Source organism: Vicugna pacos, chromosome 17 (genome assembly GCF_048564905.1).
Source record: "Vicugna pacos chromosome 17, VicPac4, whole genome shotgun sequence".
Classification (NCBI taxonomy): Eukaryota; Metazoa; Chordata; class Mammalia; order Artiodactyla; family Camelidae; genus Vicugna; species Vicugna pacos.
Genome location: NC_133003.1, coordinates 38,419,666 through 38,443,576, shown reverse-complemented (window position 1 = coordinate 38,443,576; position 23,911 = coordinate 38,419,666). Strand labels below are relative to the sequence as shown.

At 39.3% G+C, this 23,911-nt stretch overlaps 1 long non-coding RNA gene across 7 annotated transcripts in view; it reads right to left on the bottom strand.

Annotated features, from left to right (window-relative positions):
• The window catches only part of LOC107033065 (uncharacterized), a 620,890-nt gene that overhangs the window by 28,219 nt on the left and 568,760 nt on the right, over nucleotides 1–23,911 (bottom strand). For all 7 annotated transcript variants that reach the window (XR_012060726.1, XR_012060720.1, XR_012060725.1 and 4 more), the window contains one exon: nucleotides 22,637–22,691. This is a non-coding gene — a long non-coding RNA (uncharacterized lncRNA). The remainder of the gene's footprint in view (nucleotides 1–22,636; nucleotides 22,692–23,911) is intronic.

Genomic DNA, 23,911 nt, shown 5'->3' with positions numbered 1-23,911 from the left:
ATAACTACTAGTGTTTGATTAATTCAAAAGATAGGCACTTCTTTTCTAAGACTCTGAACAAATAAGCAAGAAGTGGTCAAGCAGAGCTTGTGGTCAATTGCAGCCTCACATGCATTCCCGCTTTTTGATGTACCTTCATTTTTTTTTGTTGGGGGTGATTATAATCACCTCTTCCTACGCAATTCCTTATGATGGTTTCACACTGCAGAAGGTGAGGGATGACCTTCATCTTCCTCCCACCTGGAGACAGCCCAGCAGTAGCTACAAGACCGAAGCTCAACCAGCTACAAATTGCTTCCCAGAACTTTGGATCTTGAGCAGACAACATAAGGATAAAAAGACCAGCCAGAATTCAACAGCCATCTCACCATCCTATTTCTACCATTAAACTCTGGTTTCTGCTCTCCAGGGCTCTCTTCCTGCCGATTTCTAAGCCAAATTCTCTAGTGGCCCATTAATTCTGAGTCTCCACCTCACCTTTCCTTCCAATAAATTCCTTTTTACTTAGGTTAACAGAATTGTTTTCTGTTGCTTGCAACCATGTGCTCTAAGTAAAACATACGAGATACCCTCTGGAGACACTGCTAATTCCTCACACGATTAGAATGCTTTGGAAGGCTTCCGAACTCTTTCTTATCCAATCCTTCCTTAGTTTATAACCTGAATGTTTAAAAGCTCAGAATCCAGTACTCCCTGTTTGGTCATATTCATCACACTTAGTTTTCGCTGTCTGATTTCTGTCCTAAATGACTCTCGCCACGCAGGCAGGGCCTCGGCCCTCAGCATCTAACACTGCATCAGACACATGGCAGGCACTCATTAGACAAGGGGGAAAGAAATGCATGATTATGAAACAAATCTCTCCCAGTCAATAGACATCCTTTACCACTATTCACAGGAAGTCCCATTTGTACCTTTGTGATTCTGGTGAAGAGCCAACATTTGTGTCCAACCCCAAATTAGCAAAAGCAGATACAATTTCGCCAAACATTGAAGAAGATCCCTTTAAAGGGGCCAGAAACATTTTCGTCGTGTACATTGGAAAGTTGTTTACCAACTTTGACTTCACCAAATAGGCCCATATTATTACTTGGCCTAGGATACTTGAGAAAGAAACCACTTCCATATGCTATGCTGAATCTCATGATAGATCATTAAAACTCTTAAGGGAGACGTTATTTTTCTTTAGAGTTAAGACATATTCAGAATCATGGGCTTACAAGTTGGGGAAAAGCTACAGCCAACCAAAGCCATAACAACAATGTTTAGCAAATGAGCGTGATGTTTACAACAGGACCGAATGTGACAGCTTTCAAAGCATTATGTATATTTCCAGGCATACACATGTAGAGCTCTGACAGCATGTCACTTACAATTTTTGTAATAACGTGGATATAATTTATTAGAGTTCAAATATAGAATAAACTGAGCACACACTTCGGCCCAAAGTACTAATTTGTCTATTGCTGACAGTTTTGTGTGTGTTTTAAGGAGAAATAAAGACATTCTAATTGAATAAACGTTTTCCCCTTGCTAACCATGCCCTCTCAGGGTTAACAGCAAGCAAATGGAATAATGTGGAATCCTTGCAAAAGTAACCACAAATAAGACAACTATGGGGGAGAGGTGGGTTTCAGCTTTCCTGGTCGCCTGCCATAGAAGTTTGCTCATATGTGATTGATTGCCCTGGTGAGTAATACCAGTTGGCAGACATTAGTAACACTTTGTCTTACTTTTGGTACAGTTGTTAGCTTTTCTATGTTTAGCATGTTTTCATATTTTAATAAGAATTCTGAAGCTGTGTATATATATATATATATATATATATATATATATATATATATATATATATATATATATTCAGCATTAGCCTGAAACTTGACACTTTTGATTCTGGGATAATTTATAGCTTCATCTGTATTTGACATAACTACAAGATGCTTTCAACATATGGAATTATGCTTGTAAAATTTAACCTTATTACATTCCTTTTCCAGCCCCTGTGCATTTTTTTATACACATTTTACTTTGCATTTTCAACATTTTGATTAGATATTGTTAGTGCGCTTGGCACGGTTTTGCAGGAGGCACGGAGGATGGGAGAAAAGTAGGGGCTACGGGGAGTTGTTTTTTTTGTTGTTTTTTTGACAATTGACCAGGAGGCTCCATTTCATTTACGACGCGAGATGGATGAGGTACCAGCCTGAAATCCTTTGTGATGTGGCCAACAACACGAGTACCAGGAATGTTTTTACCCCTGCCCTAAAGTATCGGATGAGGTGTTGGAAACATGCGGGCTCTTCCAGTATTTTGCGTGGTGCACTTGCTCCCTTCTGGGAGTTGGATCACATCCACCAGGCGAACCATGTGAAAGGCATGAGCCTTCAACAATGGTGTGATGGAAATTTAAATAGGCAAGGACCGGCGCCAAGTTTGCGGAGTATTGTTTCAGGCTGACTTTAAGCTCCAGCCAATGAGTGGCTTGGCTTGCCTACTTTGAGGCAGAAGTTGAAAATGGCTTATGGTTGTTTTGAAAGTCCTGGGAGTTTCCAGATACTTAATAGCACCCCCCTCCACCTCCCCCCTTCTTCAACCTGAGATAGTTCTAAGGGCTGGCTTGATCTAGGAAATGGCACAAAATACCCCCAAGAAAGAAGGCTCTGAATTGTTTTAATTCATAACGACAAACTATGACCAAAATTAAGTGGATGATAATCCATTCTGTATTTGCTTTATTTCAGTTTATTGCAATGGAGAAGTGCATTTTAAATGCTTTATTATGTTCTTTCTATGGAGTTCAGTTAACACTGCCTCGGGCTCAAGAGGAGGGGAAACTTGGAGGTTTTTCTTAAACAAAAGAGAGGAGTGCTTGCTCCTGAAGCAGGTTTCCCAAGGTCATGGCCACCTCTAATTACGATTCTAATGAAACATAAGGAGATCTTCCCAGGAGATCATTACTCGGTAATTTTTCAACAATAGCTATACCATCTTCTTCCCTATTTGGAAAATACAGAAAAATGGCCCATCAGCGTCCCTACCATAGATTTCATTTTCATACTCAGTATTTCTGAATCCCTGATTAGTTCTCTGACAAGCAGCACATTTATATACAGTATGAAATATGAGCGTTATCTGTGCCTCGGTCTTAATTTAAAATTTGCATTATACAGTATTTATGTAGACCTTCTCTGCAACCTTTCAAGTACTCAAACAAGTGATTCTCCATTAACAGAGTTTATCTTGAAATAATCTGTCTGAGCATTGTAAATAGCATGTTACGGATCACGCGTTTATTTAGCCAAGTGAAATACAACATCAAAAGCTATAGTGGAAAAACTAGGCCAACATGGGCATTAAAAATATAGCACCATATATCTTGGGCAGGAAAGTTCTCCAGATCCCACGTGCGATGATGGGGAATATTTAGACTCCCTAGCAAAGATTACATGTTTCTTGATTCATCTCACAGCGCAAGTCTACTTCATTTGCAAAGTGATAACCTATTACCATAACTAAACCGCCTATTGCATGGAGGCTCAGATATAAAATAAAAAGATTAGCCAGTTATCTTATTTACATATATTGAATTGCAGTAATACAGCCCGATCTCTGCCTCTCATTTGATTCTAATTAAAGCGTAGCAGAGAAACTGCAATCCACACAAGAGCTTATTTTAATAGTCAGAGCTGGCAAAGTCCCAATATCACAATGTAGCAATTAACAGCACGGCTGTATTTGCTATTCATGGTTTGATGTAAAAACTTGTTTATTAAGATGGGCTGGAGGCGCTGGTGTGCAATAGACCTGCATGTAATTAGATTCCAATTATTTGTCTGTTTCTGATATTGTAAACTGGCACTTAGCACATCAGTTAAATTGACACACGGCGCTGCATGGTTTACTCGGTAATTAAAACATGTTCTGTTAATTAGATGATGACCACTTTATTTCAGGGCTCTTGTGTTTGGGTTTTCTAGTGTGCTCTGTTTGTATCATGAGCCACCAGACGCTCCTCTAATGAGTCCTTGTTTTGTTTCAATTACCACCTGCTGTTCAAAAGCAAAGCTTGTTTTAACTAAACAAAATTAATGCTTGTCTCTTCCTTTGTAAGAACTTAAACGTTAGACAAATTAATACGCTTATTATCGAAGTGCTAAGCTCTGGTTTTAAAGACTGCTAAGGCAATTAGAAGAAAGTTATAAAATGTTGTCGAGTGCCGCATAAATATTGTTTAGCGTATTAAGAGGCATTACAAACAATGAAATATTTGCTGGAGTTGAAAGGGAGCAGAGAGACTTAGCCTCCCCATCCCCAAATTAAATTAGCTCTTGCAACTGGCGAAGGGATCCAGAAACTAAAGATACCAGAGACTTTCGAAGAGAACGAATCGAATGAAGTTAGACGTGAAGGTATGTGGTGTGGCTATAAATAAATCCATGCATGATACTGGATCATCCTGGATGGTTTCCCAAACTACATGTTTGCTGCATGTTCTCTCCCATGATATGTGCTCTATCCATGCTAAACAATCAACGGAGCTGTTTCTTCAAACTTTTACTGCAAACATTGGCAGGAAAGCCACTCTATATTTTCTGGGGGAGTTAGGGCTTGTCTTATTAACTAAGCTTCTTATTCCACAGTCACCTCCAGCCACATCAGCACCTCTCCCAAGGGACCACCAGAGCACAGTAGATCTTTATAACATTTCCACAGCCCTTCTATCCGAACAGCTTCTCAATGCACACCATGACATCATGACTACTGTTGGGAGTGGAGAATTATGGTGGTGTAAGGGTGGGAACAAAGGATAACTACTGATTTCCCACAATACCTTCCTCCTCTGCTTTGGAGAACTCATTAATGAGACCAATAAAGTGATGTCAGGCAAGTAAGACACTGTTTAAGAAGCTCCTCCAAATAGATCAGGCATTTTAGAATGGCTTGTAAAACTACCAGTTTGTTCCCCTCCACTGGCACCAACCAGACAAGTCAGGAAGTAGAGAGTTGTCCTATATAAGATAGCTGAGACACAAGATGACTTCCAATGCACTCTTTTTAAGTTGCAATTCAGTTATTCAGGGTTCACGTCTCAGTGCTTTCGAGTTAGTATCTGTCATCTTTAGGGAAATGCACCAGCAAATTTGGAATGGCATATTCACGATGTGGTTCCCTGGAAAGGTATTTGAATTCCAAGGCAAATCATGTTCTTCTGTTGTAAGAATTGTTCTGACAGGTGTATCCTGGAATCAGTTACACCAGATATCCAACAACAGCGATGTCACAACATGGAATGCAAATGTGAGTTTGTGGACATCAGCCCCCAAGACCACAGCTCCATCAGTGAAGGTGATACACGTGTGTACAAAAAGGAAATGCTGCACTTCCTCCTGGAACTTTAATTAAAAAAAATTCACAGTAGCTGTTTTCTATACCTTAGGGGTACATTTCCAAAGCAATGGGCGGGAAGTGAGCTGCAAGACTTCTATTGATATTAATGGCAGTCACAGAGCTAAATCACTGAGCACCACTTGGCAAACTTACACCTTAATGCTGCGGTTGCCTTAAATTAATATTTTACAAAGACCTAAAGTAATTAGACTGTGTCTTACTAAATGCCCCATTTACTCATTAGATATTTCAAAATGCATCTTTTGCTGCAGGCCCATTGGGGCACATTAACTACTCTAAAATATATAAATGACTTCATTGGGACCTTTTTAAAAATACTGGTACAGGGGAGGCGCACAGGCTCTTCACTGGTGACCAGTTAACATTGGCCCATTAAGGTACACCCTGTTGGGGCTCAGGGGACATGACTTGATCCTGACTATCCAGATCCAGGAAGCCATGAGGTATTTTTCAACTATGTCTCATGCATACATTTTAAAAGTAAGCCCTAACTGACAACCTTGTGGTAGACATTTGCTGTTTGTGGTCTTCCAGGCTCTATTCCCTTTGGACAAATTTTTCATATGGGTTCTTTTCTTTGCCAATTTACACCTAGGGAAGCTGATTCTACTCTGGAATGAGAAGGCCAGGTTGAGACCACCCCTCTTGGCTGCAGTGATGGGTTCATAAATGGGATCTTAACCAGGATGGTCCAATCCCTGAAGCCAAGGATGTTCATTCAACAGTCAAAGAAAGAAGTATTTTCTTTTCTGCTGGCTGGGGGCCTGGAGGGAAAAAGCCCCAGTAGTTGCTGGCTGACATCTTTAACTACATCCTTGGAGCAAAGAGTCAACCCAGAGGAAGCAGAGGCAATAGACAGAACGTGATCAAATCTTGCATGACCCGTATCAAACCGTGTCTGTCGTCAGTGCCAGCCCTAGATTTACGTGAGCCATTATCTCCTCCACTACCTTCGCCACCATTGTTTTCGTTTTGCTTTGTTTTAGCATCTAAGCCAGTGAAGGATGGGTCTTTTTTCACTTGCACATAGGAAAATTCCCAACTGATACAATCCAACCTTTCTCATCATGCCATCAGTCTGTTTTACTCACTTGGCACGTGAAGCTCAAGAGAAGAATCCCTAAAAGCAGAGACTTCACCTGGGGGTCCAGGGATGGATTTCAGAGGATTAATCAATTCCCTGAAATCATAAGCAATATTTCATGCTATGTGCATTTCTCCTGAGAGTCAAAATGATTGACAAAATATTCCCATCTCAAGAAAGTTCAAGAATCCCCATTACTAGTAGCAAAAGTCCTGGAAGGTCAGCATCAGGAGGCACAACAGGAAGGAGGATTTTACATCAAGGTGTCAATTTTGTCTGACATCAAAAATTCAAGAGAACACATGGGGTCCTCTGAAGAAACCTGCATAGCTGAATACTAGAGTTTTTTTAGAAACTGGAAGTGGTTTCCCTGGAAGATAAAAGATGCAAATTGGGATTGCACAGGAATGAATAAAGTGGTTTTTTTAAATCCTTAATGATTGGCTTGACGTTTCTGCATCTATGTATGTGATGTGTATAGAATATACTACATATATACAATTTTTCCCCCACATAAGTCCACACCAAAACGTCTACAGCAAGAAACAGGTATTTCTAGTGCACGGTAGTCTTCAAATGCACTTCGGGAAGGAGCTCACCCCCAGGTTCTGTACTCAAAGAGTAACACCAGAACAAGACCTGAAATGGTTGTAACGCCACAGGCATGGAGGAAATGTCTATCACAACACCTTCCCGTCTTCTCTCAGATGTTCATCAACACCTGTTCCAGCCGATCTAAATGAAAAGAGATCCTTGCTACTCAGGGATGATAGGACAAGAAAAGCAAAGCAAAGAAAAACCAAACGAAGCGTAAGAACAAAACAGAACCAGTCCTGCTAAACTTATCATCACGTACACTTTGGAGTTCTGCCTGATGATTGTGTCAGAGTGATCAAAAGCCTGGACTCTGAAGGCAGATTGTGAATTCAAATTCTGGCTCTACCATTATCTGATAGGAGACTTTGAACGTAGCAATGAACATGTCTGTAACTTAGCTCACCGTCTAAGAAGTACCTGTAGGCTCAATCATATGAAATGGCTTGATCTTCATCTGCGTTTAGAGAATGAGCAGTTTTGTACGGTTCAGACCCCTATCTCTACTGAAGGGCTGCCATAATAAAGTACCAAAAATGGAAGAGCTTAAAATAGCAGGGATTTATTCTTTCACAGTTCTGGAGACTTGATGTCCAAAATCAAGACGTCTGAAGAGCCATGATCCCTCTGAACTTTCTAGGGAAGAACACTTCCTTGCCTCTTTCTAGCTTCTGGTGACTGCTGGCCATCCCTGGCGTTCCTTGGCTTATAGCTGCTTCACTCCAATCTCTGCCTCTATCTTTACATGGCTCTGTGTGTGTGCCTGGGTTTGAATCTCTGTGTCTCTCCTTATAAGGAAATCAGCCTCATCCAGGATGACCTCATCTTGATTACATCTGAAAGACCCTACTTCCAAATATGGTCACATTCACAGGTACTAGGGGTTAAGACTTAAACCTCTCTTTTCGGAGGATACAACTGAACCCACCACACTATCCTAGGGTTATTATAAGGATTAAAGAAATTAATGTTTGCAAAGTATCGAGAGCAGTGTCTGGAACATAGGAAGTACTCAGTGTTGCTATAATCATTTCATCCTCTTCCACTCTGCCTGCATCTGACAAAGCTCTGACTCTCTTAGACCCTGGATACCTCCATATCTGCCCCAGAATCAAAAAAGCTATTTTCTGTCTTCTCAAGGGAATTCCTTATGTACCCTGACTGACCCAGCTGTATAATCTCTCATCATAAAGATTTTCAAAAGATTTAGCCACAGAACTCTTTCTTCAAAGGGAGCGTTCTTGGAAGACCACTTCTTAAACCAGATGAAAGGGGAATTGCTCTTTGAGAAGAAGGTGGGAACCCGCAAGCTGGTGTGTTAACCACCCCCCCCATCACTGTGTATCTGTTGCCTTATGCCCCTCCCCTAGTAGCCCCCAAGACATTTCTTTGGCATATAGAAGGGCCAGGAAACTACTTCTCAATCATAAATAAGCTCATTTCAAACATGTGGGAAGAGGTGGTCTTTGAACCCTCATCCTCACTCTCTTTCAGCATTCCACCCCCCCATCAACCCCCTGCCCCTGACTCACCCCCAGCTCCTAAAGCCCAACCAGGCCAAGGAAGCAAAGGTTGTCATTCTGGGCAGAATCTAGGATATTTATTGTGCCATATTCACCAGTGTCACTCATACTACTGGTTCTGTAACAAGGCTGTGTTTATCACACAAGCATGTGCTTCTATGTATTGGACTTGGCTTGGGATTTCCCTAGCAAGGATCATCCAACGGAGAAGGTGTCCAAGATCTAGATACAGCTGGGCAGAGAGGGGTGGCCTCGCTCATACCTTGGAGCCAAGTCATATGCTTCCCCATAGGGCACTGTCTTAGTTCATTCTGGCTGCTACAACAAATAGCCACAGACTGTGAGCTTATAAACAACAGAAACTTATTTCTCTCAGTTCTAGAGGCTGAGAAGTCTAAGATCAAGGCATGACCATGTTTTGGCAAAGGCCCTCTTCCTGGTTCATAGCTGGTGCCGTCTCACTGTACCCTCACGTGGTGGACGAGGGGAAAGAGCTCTGTGGGGTCTCCTTTGTAAGAACACTAATCCCATTCATGAGGGCTCCACTTGCATGACTTTAGCAACTCTCAAAGGCCTCACCTCCAAATACCATCTCAACAGGCATTAGCATCTCAACACATGAAACTGGCGGAGACAAACATTCAAACCACACCAGGCACTTAGGAAGAAGCCCAGCTGACTTAACAAGGGCAAAGTCTTTCTCATCTGGGTGTTATTCCTGGTATATAAACCTCCTGTGGGGACCTCGGGGGAGAAGGGATAATTTCCCGGCCTGAGTTGGAATATTCCTGTGAGGACAAGCCAATGTCGTCAACTCTATTTAAAGAATCCTTCCTCCTGTCTCTTCCAAATGAAATCTGGGTTCCTCCAGGGGATACTACTTGACCACAGGCTGCTTTTGTGCTGGAAGCTGCTTTTCCAGTACCCTGTATCCACAGTAGGTGTGAGCAACCATTAGGACCCACTGTTTATTCCATATTCTGCCTCGTCAACTCGTTCAAAAATACCCACCATGTTATAAGACCTTTCCTCCCTCTCTGCTTTGTTTTCTTCTTTCATCCTCATCCTCATTCTTACCCCCAAATTCCTGTTCATGGCTAAGTTAGACAACTTGAGTTATAACTTTTTCTCACTCCTACTTTTGCTAGCCATCTGCTCAGGCATTTCTTTCCCAAACCAAAGTGGTCCCAAGCTAAACACTGACATGTACTAGTCAGGGAGACCCAGAGAAACACAACCAGTAGGATGTATATATTGACAGAAAGAGATTTGTTATAAGGAATTGGCTCATGCAATTATAGAGGCTGAGAAGCCCTGAGATCTGAGGATGGCAAGCTGGGGATGCTGGATTGCCAACTTGTGGTTCCCATCTGAGTCCAAAGTCCTGAGGACCAGGACAGCCAATGGTGAAAGTTCCAGTCCACAAGCCAGGAGGCTCAAGACCCAAGAGGAGCTGATGTTTCGGGTTGAGTCTGGAAAAGACTGATGTTTCTGCTCAAGACAGTCAGGCAGGAGGAATTCTTTCTTACTTGTATAAAGTCAGCATTTTAAATTCTGTTCAGGCTTTCAACCAACTGTACGAGGACCATTCACATTAAGCACGTAAATCTGCTTCACTCAGTCTCCTGCTGATTTAAATGTTAGTTTCATCCAGAAACACCCTCTCGGATATACCCAAAGTAATGTTTGACCGAATATCTGGGCACCTTATGGTCCAGTCAAGTTGACACATAAAATTAATCACAACTAAGAAGGTTCTCTCCTCTGAGAGAATTTCTGCAGACAACCCTCATATTTAATGTTTCTTGCCACTCTCATTAGATTATTTTAAGTTTTCTAATTGGTTGCCCATTACCAATTGTCCCTTACCAGTTAATTTTCCATATAACTGGCAGACTACACTTTCTTAAAAAGCTGACCAAACCCTGTCTCATTCCTGTCTACTTTACCATTTTTTTTTGCAAAAAAAAAGGGGGGGGGGGAGAAAATGAAAAAGAAAAAAGAATTCAAAATTCTTAGTTTGACATACCAAATTAGCATATACATATATATATATGTATTTTTTTAAGTCATTTTTTCCATGCATCCTGCCCTCCTATCATTTTGAGTTTAAATTTTTTCCTTAGAAGCCCTGTTGGTCTTTTACTCCCACAGAAGCCTTTCCACTCACCTAGAATATTCTCACCCTCTTGCTTCTTGTTCTAAACTACCTGCTGTTTTATTTGCTGTATTTGTGAAACATGTTCTCCACATCATTATAACAAAACTTCCATTTTTTTGTTTGTATATCTCTCCCTACCACTAGCCCAGCATTTTCCAAAATATGTACCTGACTATGGTAGTCCCAGAAAAAAACTCCCTCTTAAAAAAGGATTTCCTATTAAAAATTGCAAAATGTGTCTATTAGATTCCCTTGTAGGAATTTTGTGATGTATATGCTAGTGACTCTAAGAAATTCTTCAGAAAAGAAGCCTATTTAACTTGGTCTACTTTAATATTTATCTACTTTAATATTTGATTATTTTCTCCTAATGGTGCTTAATTTTGCATTTATACCAGCTAGAGGTTTATGAAGTTTCTTGGATCTATTGGATGAAATTTTTCAGTTCATTTGGAAAAAAATTCAACAACATTTCTTCAAATGTTTTTCTGCTCTAATCTCTTTTGCTTTCAGGGCTCCAGTTATACAGTTAGACTATTTGGTATTTTCCCATAGTTCATTGATGCTCTCTATATGTATTTAAATTTTCAACTTCTCTCTGCCCCTGGCTTCAGTTTGAATACTTTCTACTGACTAGTTTTGCTTTCTCTCTTCCTCAGTGTCCAATTTGCTACCAAGCTTCTCCTATGAACTTTTAAAAATAAGAGATATTGTATGATTTTGGGTGCTAGATTTTTCATTTGTTCTCTGGAAAGTTTCCATTTTCTAGCCAGAAATAACCTCATTATATCCACTTGTTTCTATAAGTCATTTCATGTATTTACGTGAGTTTTTTTTTAAAGCCTCACCAATTTCAATAACTGAGTCATCTACTGACCTGCTTCTGTTGACTGTGTTTTCCTTTGATTATGTATAACATTTTCTTACTTCTCATTATCTCATAATTTAAAATCTCATACTTGAGTATATAAAATGTAAAGGGTCTGAAAGATGAAAGGTACAGAGAACACAGTTGTGGCTATTGTTCTTCCCTTCTTGTAGACAATGAAAATGGATGTTCCATTCTCCTAATCAAGTGTGGGGAGTTCTAGAGATGTACTTGTAGAGATGATGCGTATTCAGGAAGTAAGGCTGGGAGCCCATTTCCTGGTTGGACATTTGATTGTACGTTACCTTTGCTGATCTTCCTCCCACTTTGAGCATGAGAAAATCAACAGGGGAGAGACAACAAACTAAAGAGAGAACATCAATGAAATTGCCTATTCTGCTACACTCTAGGCAACAGGAACATGTGAATTCTGTGTAGGTCAAGTGGACCAGCCAGGCTTGCACTGTCTTGTCATCTCACCCTTTGGAGGGTTGCCTGCCAATAGGCTGGGGTTGGGGACTTAGGGTGGAAACTGAGGCATCAGAAATGCTTATGCCACATTGGGGAACTCTCAGTGAGATAGACTCTTGTCGGGCTTTCTGGAGAACTCATACATGGGTACCACTCATCCTTAAGGGACAGGACAGGAAACCAGGAAACGGTAAGAATCATACCATTTCATGACTGTAGTACCCGTCAGGGTTTGGAATGCTTAATAAACTAGTTATATTAAGTGTCTGTCCCCTATGATGAGCCATAAAGCCAGGGCTTGTGTCTATCTTGCCTGCTGCCTTGTACAGAGATTCACATATAGTGGGTGTTCAGTGTGTTCCAAAAATATATCTTGAATAAATGAGCAAATGAAGTAGAGTGCCCCCACTTCTCCCTTACCCTCTCATCACTTAATTTTTACTCTTAGCATTTATCACATCTGACACATTATATGTTTATTTATGTGCTTGGCTACTGCGTATCTTCCCCACAGAATGTAAGTCCTATGAAGATGGGGGGAGAGGGCTCTGTTTTGTTCACTATGTGTCTCCAGGCCCTACAACAGTGACGAGCACCTAGTATGTGTTCAGTAAAAAATTTCTGAATGGGTGCTTTGCTGTACGTCACTTTCAGAACATAGACATTATGGGTGGGGTAGCTAAAAAGATACTCGCAGGGCAAACATGTGACGTGTATTTCAGTAGCAGAGAAAAAAATGGAGGCAGGAGAGAATTTTTATACTAAAATAGATTTTGAAAATGAAGTGTAAAGCTACTCCAAGGGACCTTTTTTATAAAAAAAATTCCTCAAGTTTCAACATGTATCTTTAAACAGTCACCTTTGCTCAAATCTTTTACAAATTGTAACATTTTAATGATATATTGTATGCCAAGGATAAAGAAAGAAACAATTTCTGATTGATAGTATTACAATCTAAGAAGTTAGCTGAAGACTAAATATTTAAAAAACCAGTTGAAAAGACATGTGAATACTGGTTAACGTGAGGCTTCATACAGTAATTACTGAATATACTTAAGCAGATACAGTGAATATTAGCTTTGGAGAGAAGATTTAAACAAAGGTTTAAATGCAAAAAGGAAACAATCTTATACTGAAACTAGAGAATTGTTTTAATCTAATAATGTACTTGTGATATGTATTTTGCTTAGAATATTTCTTGACTTACCGCCCTTTATCCTGCTAGTAGGAAGGGCACCAAATCATAAGCCAGGTGAGAAAGGAATCAAATCTTGGGTAGTCTGTGACTGTCAGAATGTCTAGTTCTAGAGTGTTTGTAAACAGAGCTTTGGCTGACCTCTACCAGGGTCCCTGGCAGACATATCATGGATAAGGAAGATTTTTTCCCCCAGTATAAAATTGTTTTAGTGTTGGTATCTGTACAGCATGTGATGTCAACATCGGAAGAAGAGCAACCGCACACTCAGTGAGACAAGCTGTGAGTGAATGGAGAAGAGTTCACATGGCTTCCATGCTTTCCTGGGTACCAGACAGCTCCAGGCCACCTCCTCCCCTGCCTCCTCTATGAATGTCTGTCGGCTAGACGGCAAAAAGAGAGGGGTTAGGCTTTTGCCTTAGGAGCCTAATCTTTCTGCCACAAATATCTCCCCTAAGTAAGCAATTGACAGTCTGGGGAGCCCGTGAGCTAGCTCTTTACTTCCCTATGTCATCATCCGATTGAGCTGCAGCTGCCCCTGATAGCAGGGTGGAGGCTTACTAAGTGAAGCCAGAAAGAGAAAGCAAAATCCCCTATGATATCACTTACACGTGGACTCTAAAAAAAAAAAAAAACACGACACAAATGAACTTATCTACAAAACAGAGACAGACTCACAGACATAGAGAACAAACTTAGGGTTACTGGGGGTACAGGGGGCGGGAAGGGATAAATCAGGAGTTCGAATTTTGTACCACTTGGGGGAGTGATGGAAATGTTAGCTATCTTGATGGTGATGGTGGTTTCATAGGTGTATATATATCTATCAAAATTCATCAAATTATACATTTGAAACATATGTAGTTTACTGTACAGAAATTATACCACAATAAAGGTATTTAAAATATTAGAAAAAAAAATTTTAAAGCCAAAAAAAAAAAAGTAGGGTCATGGCAAAAGTAACAATCATAATACTGTATTTCTTTCAGTCAAAGATTGTGGGTAAGTGGAAGAAACATCTTTGAGATTTCACTTGATATTCTTTATGCTTAGTGATAAATGTCAGGCCAATACTGGGACTTCAGAACACCTATTTTAATAACCACACTTCCTAAAAACATGCTCTCTGACGTCGGTAAGGTGTTGTTTCACCACGCAGGAAATTACCTAGAAAAAGAATCTGCAAGTGGCAATTTCTACAGTAATAGATGTTGATGAATATTTTTTCAGAATGTTCTGCTGATGCTTGACATCGTAATGAATCATGCCAGATTACATCAATCATGTTGTGTCACTTAAAAAAAACAAAAAAACCCCTAAACCACAATGTGTCTGGTAAAGATGGAGTTTTAATGGGTCATAGTTAGGAGGTACCCATTTTTAGAAAGAAAAATATACTGTAAATATTTAATATGTAGTGCTTGATAACCAAATTAAGAAAGGCTTGAAAATTTTCTCTGAAAAGCAGAGAACAGTGTAAGGCTTCATTTTTAAAGATGAGATATACATTAAAGAAAAAAAGGATCATCTGGAAATAAATATTCTAAATACTACCAATTTCACAAACTCACACTGATTGGTTCATTCTCAAAAGATGATTCAGTTCTCTCCAACTAGAACACAATTCTTAGTTTATCAACCAAATGGGGCTTCTAGAAACATTCCCAGGTAGAAGATAGCTGTCATCAAAGAAGACCACTTGGGGTTGGATACAGGTGAGGATGAGGAAGATGAGATTATCCTGAAAGGTTCTGTATCACCCATCAAGTTCCTAGGGAAGGTCTCTCTTCATTTGACTCACTTAAGTAATATTTCTGTAAGTTGTTAGTGCTCTCAGAATCAAGAAGTGTTTCCTTCTAAATCTTTCCTTCAATTGAAATTTAACTCTGCTTCCTTTTTTCTTGTCCCTATAGAAACAGGATGGCATCAACTCTATCATATATTTTTTTTTGAGATGCAAAAATTGCATCTTTTTCTTCTTCTCTGAAACTATTATTTTCCAACTGCTCTATCCTAAGAAATCCCTCTTCCAATAAACTTTTAGTATAAAATAGAGCAAAACTGCTTAGGCTGAAGGGGGTAGAGGATGTACTTAAATCCTCCTTTCAGGAAATATTCCATTGACCCAGTCAGGTCTACAAGGAATACGTACAGTGTGGCATGACAACAATTGTTTCATCCACCTTTGCATGTTCAGAGCCAAGTTCCCAATATTAATCATTTTTGTTACTCTTTTCTGCACACACACCCCCACCCTTACATATTCATACTAAAGCCTAAAACTAAAAAGTTTTGAAAAAATCATGCTGAAATTTTGGTGCAAAAAAATAAATTCCAAATTCCATGGATGAACAATCTGATTAGGTTTAGCATGACTGGTTTCTTCCTTATTTTGCAGTTGTATTTCTTAATACTCTGGGGGACATAAATATCTCCACTGGTATATATTTCCCTGTTTCCAAAATTTGTGATTAGGTGAAAAGTTTTGGAAGTCTATTAAATATTTTTTTCTATGTTTTTTAAACTCTAAGCCGATAGATCAAATTCTTAGATTTTATACCCAGTAGCAACCATCCTAATATGTTCAGGAGGAGGAAAAAAGTGAGAAAAGCACCCTATGGGGTGTTAATTTGACAAGAAGACTTCACATATAGGGGTCAGTACTGGAGGGGAGATGGATTCAATGAGATGTCTATACTCAGTCTGCCTGGAGTTCAAATCTTCACACTAACTACTAGTGGTAGAACTTTGGTAAATTATTTTATCTCCCAAAACCTGTTTTTCATCTGTAAAATGAGAATTTTACTAGTGGCTGCCAGTCAGAGGTACTGTGAGGAGAACATGATCTAGCACACACAAGACATTTGATATGGAGGTCTCACTCTTAGCCAGTGTAGTTTTTTGGGGAAAACAATTATCTGTTGTAATTTTTGCATGTTACTTTACATTTCTGAAGGTTCAAGACTATTATGAAATATTTTTTCTAATCTTCCTTGAGATGAAAAAATTCAATCTTAATCACAGACTTTTACTAGAGGATACAGTTGACCACCAAGGATTAATATTTCCATTCTAACAGGCAGAGAGGCAATGTAGTCTGAACACAAGTCAAGGTTAGAAAATGCGTGATTCTTCATACCTCTCCTTTTAACCATGAGACAATATTTACCCTGCAAAAGAGTTCTCCCTTGTTATTGAATCTCTTGCAGCTTTGACCTTTGGGCACTGGCCGGTATATATTTGGATTTTCTTCAAATGACTGGAATAAATTCTTGGTTGAAACTGAAAGTTGGAGAAACCAGAAATCCTTCACGGTGCATTGTGGCCTGAGGCCCTTGGAAAACTCAAAAAGCATCACAATTTACCACCTGTTCTTACTTTCCTGCTTCATGAAAAGTGATGGTTTGTTGGGTGGGTGGGGGTGGCTTGGGACCGATGATTTACAAAGAGCTGCTTCCCCTACCCAAGTTTTGCAGCATGTGAGAGCAAGTCACGTGGGAGGGACAGAGGACGTGGACTGCTTTGATGACGGTTGGCCATCGCCAAGGAAACTGCTCCCTTGGCAACTGTGGTCAGTACATCTGTCTAGTTGCATTTCTAAGACTCAAATAGTCACTACCATGGAAAATATGTTTTAAGACACAAACACATGAAAAAACAAATAAAAAGTAATGGAGTTGATAAGGAATTCTTTGCTTTTATGGCAAAGTAGTTTGGATGGAGTTACAGTGGTGCTCAGCAGAACACATTCAGGGGTGTTAACTCATAAATGGAAAACACGATGTCCCCAATTTAAGCCAGCCCATAAAACGAAACAAATCTAAACCAGATAATCATCGGGTTTACTATTCACAATACACATGGGTTTAAGACTTCACAAAAGTGTTTGTAGGGAGCTTATTTGCAACGTTAAGTGCTTCCAAGTACAGTTAAACTAAAGTTTGTATAACGTTATCTTAAAAAGAGATGTAGGCAAGAAAGAGGGAGATAAAGTTAAAGATTGAACTGGGGAGAGGGTAGAATGATAAGATCTGGCAAAAATGAAGAAAAGCAATTCTGAAGTAAAAATCTAAGGTGGTAGAAAACCTGATTCTATTTAAAATCCCTTGATTTATTCACAGATCTTCAGGAATATAATCATGCAATATGGGAGGAATGCCTACATAGAAATGCCACTGGCTATAGACTAGGTTAGAGAGAGTTAAGTTTTGAACTTACAAAGTTTGAGTAAGAATAGAAACAAAGATTTTAATATATATTACCTACACGAATTTCATGGAAAGTATATTGTTTCTACAAAAATAACTTGTGAATTATAATTAAGCTCTTCATAGAAAACATAATTTGAAGAATTTACACCATGAAGGATGGGTGTAAATTCCATAGGAGTGTTCTTTACAAGTCCTCATTTATACCAATGTAAAAAGCTAAAGAAAGAAAAGATACGTTATGTGGGTTATATTTTATATTCTTCAAAAAAAATTTTAATATAATTTAATTTATTTTTACGGGGGAGATCATTACGTCTATTTATTTACTGTTAGTTTTTTTTTTTTTTTATGGATGGGGGTACTGGGGATTGAACCCAGGACCTAGTGCATGCTAAGCATGTGCTCTACAACTTGAGCTATAGCCTCTCCCCTATATTTTATATTCTGAAAACACTAGACAACATTAGGGAATTGAGAAAAGTTGTTGGGCTTTGTTTTCACCTGCATGATCAACAAAAACTGTATTTAACAAATTCTTGATGTACTTTTCTCACGTCTTATTGGGACGTATTTTAACATGCTGCTGACCGGGCAGTGATGGTGACACGGTTATCACCACCTGTGCTTGCTAGTGAAAACTCTTTGCACGAGAGGGTGTCAGCAGCTTGGAGGAAAGTCTGGGGGGCAGCAGCGGCACGTTCTTTTAGGGATGCTAATGCTCATGATGGTGCAGAAGACGAGAGTAGATGGAAAAACACAAACATCAACAACTGCGTCAAGCGATTTCAGAAAAGTTGGACTATAAATGTGCAGAAATTTTAGGAACACTTTAACCAATTTATTTTACTTATGTTTTACTTTTTATGTTTGCACAAGTGTGAAATATGATAAAAAATGTGTCTAAGTCTAAAACTGTTCTTTTGGTAAGTATAGAATAAAAATTCTAGGTGATAGGAAAGCATTACATTATAGTTTAAGCAGTACTGTTTTTCCTTTCTTGGTAAATAAAAAAATGGTGCATCTTACAATGAACAGGACCTTAGATTCAATGAAATAGGGGCTTAAGTTTTGACATCACCCTTCATTGTCTAAGAAGTGAGGCAAAAAGAGAGTGAGAGAGACTGAGATGGAAATACTGATCAAGAAGGATACCACTCACTTCTCTCCTCCCCAATAAATGGAAAAAAGCAAAGATAATGAAAGGTATTCACTGCATTGCTGATTAGCAAAGACAAAAATACAAAGTTGGTAAGCATTTCTCTGTGCCAAAGCATGTCACGATTAAACAAATGATTAAATCAATACCATAGATGACCTTGATGTTTAATCTTAGTCTGCTGCTGTCACTTAATCTGAAATCCAATTTAATGTCTGCTTTGTACATCAAAGAGCAACCCCGGTCCATGCTACATATTTTCTCAAAGGAAAAAGTTAAATTAAAAGAGAAAAACTTTCCCAAATAGTAAGGTCGACGTAGATACGTTCAGCGGAGTACCACTAAATTTGGCAGTTCTATAGAAAATCTATCTGATTTTCTCCCAGATAAATTATTCTTCCAGAATATCTTCAATGTCAAGCCTAAAAAGTTGTCTTTACAATACTGCCAGTCAGTTATTGTACACGTTCTCTTTCAACTGATTTATCTAGCAGGGGCTTTGTGTGTCTGTTGATTAAAAAGTCAACCCTGCATACATTTCGTTTTCCTGATCTATTTGACAGAATCTTAGGGAAACATTGAAGGAGAGAATCCTGCTTCCATAGTTACATCACTCTGTTTGAGATTTCATTGAAATTCAGCAATAGATAATACCAATTCCAACTTTATAGTATAACTTCCATTTAGTGGAAAGCTATTTTCATTTTGGCACATTAACTAGCACGATATGAAAATGAAAAAGCCGAAAGTGAACATGAAAATCTGTATACCCTCCAGTTGATTCTTCAAAGTTCATTTTCAAAATGTACTTGTTTTGAGATTCTCTGCCGTAGGGAAACTGTATTTACCAAACCATGTAGCGCATTCCTAGACAGACACAATACCACTAAATCAGTCCATTTAATGTTGGCACTTGCCTTCCTTGAGAGTTTGGTTTTGAGCACGGTTCTCCTGTTCTCACTGATAATACAATTTCTGGAGCATCTGGGAACTACTGGCAAATTTTAGTGAGACCTAATTGTAGCAGAAACAAAACCATCTGTGGCACTGGGAAGGCCACATTTCCCAGCCTTCTTTGCAGTCAGGTGTGATGGGGAACTCTATTCCAGTCAACAGAATGTGGACAGAACTGACAGATCCAGTTCCGGGCCTCATTCTTCTGTTTCTTTGCTTGTTGGATGATAGGTCCCAAGAATCCAGGGAGGACTCTTGAGATTTTAGAAAGGGATGAGCAGCAGGAGGAAGGAACCTGGGTCCATGTCCACCTCTGTGCAGGAGACCAAGCCCCCATTACCAAATCACTTCTGACCATGCCGAGAGTAAAACCTCAACTCCTGTTATGTCAAACTGCTGAAATGCTGGGCCTGTTTGTTACAGCAGCTAGAGTTACATAACCTGACTAGAAATGATAATATAATAGATATAGAGAAGTCCCAAACTATATTCCTTAGTAACTCCACCAGATATTGTATAATACAGGTATAGGGCCTTTGTAACATGGGGAAACATAACCAAAGTGTTCAGTAACAGTTCTGGACACTTATTCCCTCACCTTGGAGATATGTTTGGGTGACTGTGTCTCAAGCATCGGGAGGAGTTCAGGGGATGTCCTAATGAGCTAAACAGACGTCGTGCTCTTCCTCATGAAACTTATAATCCAGGAGGTAGGCCCATCATGGCAATGGATCAAACATACTAATGTAAGATTATAACCATGATCATTTCCAGGACAGGAGAATCATAATCTTATCCAACATAAAAATCGAATTATTTGCCATAATGAGGGAGACACCCATAAAGAAGGATTCCATGTCCAGGAGGACAGATATGCAATTGTCATGGGGAATTCAGATGGCAGGAGACAACGTGAAAGAGAGCCAGATGAGGTGGGGTAAAGAGATGAAGGGAATTAGCATAAGATGAGCCTAGATGAGAATGCAGGGGCCAAACCAGGCTAGAATAAGGATTTTCCTTTTTGTTCAGATACTACATGATCAGATCTGCCTTTTGTCTTTTGAAAAAGCCCACTCTGGCTACACTGTAGAAGAATAGAAAGCACATGTACAGGTGCCTAGAGTTACATGAAGACAGTAGAGAGCATGTGATAACATGAGTATCACCTATCAATATATGTATCCCCAGAAAGAAAAGGAAATAAAAAAATAGTTCAGCATCGGAAATGCTTTTGGGATTGGATGGTTGTTTGGAAAATTTTTAGTTATTTTTAATTTTGTGCTTTTTTTTTTTTTTTAACAGTTAAGATCCTCTAGTAGTTCAGTCTGGTGAGTTTGAGGTAGGAGACACTTGCCTTAGGCCACTGACAACATCCAACGCAAAGAAAATTGTAGTAAAATATGAGGCTGCTTTGAGTGAGATTTTTCTCTTCAGTGACTCTATCACCCAATATTCTTGGGAAATCTCGAAGTCACTCTCCCATACCAGCCACTGAGGGGGACTCCCTAGAAGAGACACTGGGATTCCCTGACTTTCATTACTGGGGTCTCATTATGACATATCAGTCTCTCCACATAATTTATAAAGAATTATGCTGAAAACATGAAGGAGAAAGACATCTTCAGCTTCCCTGATTCATGCAGATTTCGAGTATGGATTTCCATTTTTCTTAGACAATCTCCCAATTCCTGGGAGAATTTACAGGTTGATGTCTCCAATTTTTTCTCCTAACTTTTTTCCTCTCTGTATATGCAAACCACTGCTATAGAAGCTTGCAATTAAATAATCATCTTGAGATGTTCTCTGTTGGATTCTGGGCCCCAGTCTGATTTCTTGCTCTTGTGATTCAGGTGGTGAAACCTGGCAATCCCCCCTTCCCAACCACATAAACATCAGAGCAAGTTCCTACTGGCCCTCTCCCCTCCATGCATGGGAGAAGATCTGCACGCCCAGCCTTATGTTGCTTTTTGTTTTTAGACACACTACACCTTTCCAGAAGCAATATACACAGAGAATTCTAAATGGGCTCCCCTGCATTGAGGTGCATCTAAAAGATGTTGTTTCCCTGTAAGAAAGGATGATTAATTCCAAGTAGTTCTTTTCTAAGGTACAACTGTAGACCTTCAAAGTCAGGCTGTTAATTTGGTGATATTAACTTTTGAGTCACTTGACGAGTCAGTTTAGGAAGCAACAATTCTCTTAAAACTCTCATAATTACATTTGGACAAGTTTGCGCGTAGGACCGCAAGTCCATCAGCTTATTATAACCATGGCGCATTTCACACACCATCTTCATTATCTTGTGCTAAAGAAGAGAGCGCACACTCTTCTGTGGGTAATTTTAGATTGGCCACTGACACACTCTGCAGTGTTTATAAAGAAAACAAAACTTGGATGTTGGCCCTTTTAATTATAACTGGCAGAATCGCTACACCCAAAAATCACATAATCTCTTCACCATATTATATCTTTGAAGACATCTGCTTACAAAGCAGTAACAAGGAACTCGAAATCTAAAAACAAACTTTGTACTAGATTGATTGGTTTGGCGAGCCATGCTTTTGAAGCACTGGCGGATTCTGAAAAGATGCATTCCTGAAGTTCAAAAAAAGCTTAAAATATGCTACGATGGAGCTACAGCAACTTGTCCTCGGTCTGGACAGGCGGATTGGAGTCTGTTATTAGGGTCCCAATCAACTGGCCCAGCTGAAGATGCCGTAAATTTCACCAGCCATTTTTGCTGTTTTGCAGTTTCCAAACAAATCTCTAGCTGATGAAACATTTTGGTAAGTTCGGGGTACTGTTTCACCTGAGAAATAATCACCCTTAAGGTGCTATTATCTAGGTGTTTTATATAATATTTTGAGGACAACTGAGAACCCTAGACATTCACCGAAGAATGAAGGCTGATCTATGACATCATCTTGACTATTCGTCAGACACGTGCCTCTCTTCACGCGGATCTGGACGTGATTTGTGCTCATCTTTGAGTTGCTACCAAGTCACTTACCTTTGGGCGGATGATTTCACAGCCTTCAGAGTTCCTCAACTCGTGGTACTGTAACCTGAAAGATAAAATGGAACAATTATTTATTAGTTCATCTGTGCTCTGCAGATGGGTAGGAATCTTTCTTTCTGTAGGTGACTTGCGGACACGTATTTGAATTAAGAGTATTGAAATCCCCCCTCAAAAACCCAAACCCAATGCACAAGCCTGAATTTGTTGCCAAAATAAAACTGCCTACATCTTGTGCAGTCATCTAATTCCTAAGGTCCCACCCTCCTTCCACAGCTCCAGCCAGAGAGTCTGTTCTTCCCTCCCTAGCAGTATTTTCTGGAACTCAGGGCTAGTTGTTAAACACTAACGTGACTGAAGACGGCGGCTGGAAAAGTGAAAGTAATCTCATTGTGCTGCATTAGTTCAACCAAAATGACTAACAAGTTTCAACATTTAGAGTATCCAATAGGACAAATATTTACTGCTCAGTTACTAAGTTTATTTTAAGAATCTTAATCCAAAATCACTTTGCTGGTAGTAATGCTGTGAACACTGCCTATACTTTAGACAAACTGATTTTTATTCCCGATGTTAAAAATTACAGTTATAAATAGGTACACTGCCTAAAAATTATAAAACGGTGTGTTTAATTTTTTAAATGTCAAAAGTGCTCAAAAAGCTTCAAAGATGTTGACATTTGTTGTCATTCTAATACTAATTTTATTAGTCGAAAGTATTTTTTCCCAAATGTTTTTTCTGAGATGCGCTGAGCACCAAACTATTAACTGTTAACAGCAGGGGAGTTTTCAGGTTCCAACATTCTAGTGCATGCTTGGATGTAAGCATTTTACTCATACATCTCCCTTTTGCAAATATGTAAGCCAAGACAGTAATTTTGATGCGAATTAAAAACTCCTCAAAGTCTTCATAAATGTAGCACAGACTTCGGAAACATTATTAGGACTAGCAAACTGCTAGAAGCATAGAAAGTGAGAAAATAAAACGAACGATTACAGTACAGATAATGATTTATTTTAATGGAGCCGGGTCAGCATTTCCGTTTTAGTTATTCATAGTACCATTATCCAACATATTTTCTTTTTTCTTTCTTTTTTCTTTTGGTAGCTCAAGTACGTAAGATTTCAGCTGAAGAAAATCAGAACAGATAAGAAATGGTGCAAGAGAAAAAATTAAAACTATCCCATGAGGATGTCATTCTAGAACTTTGTTTCCCAGGGAGTGAGGCCATAATATTTGGAGCTAGGTACATCTGGGAAGAGCTTTGGG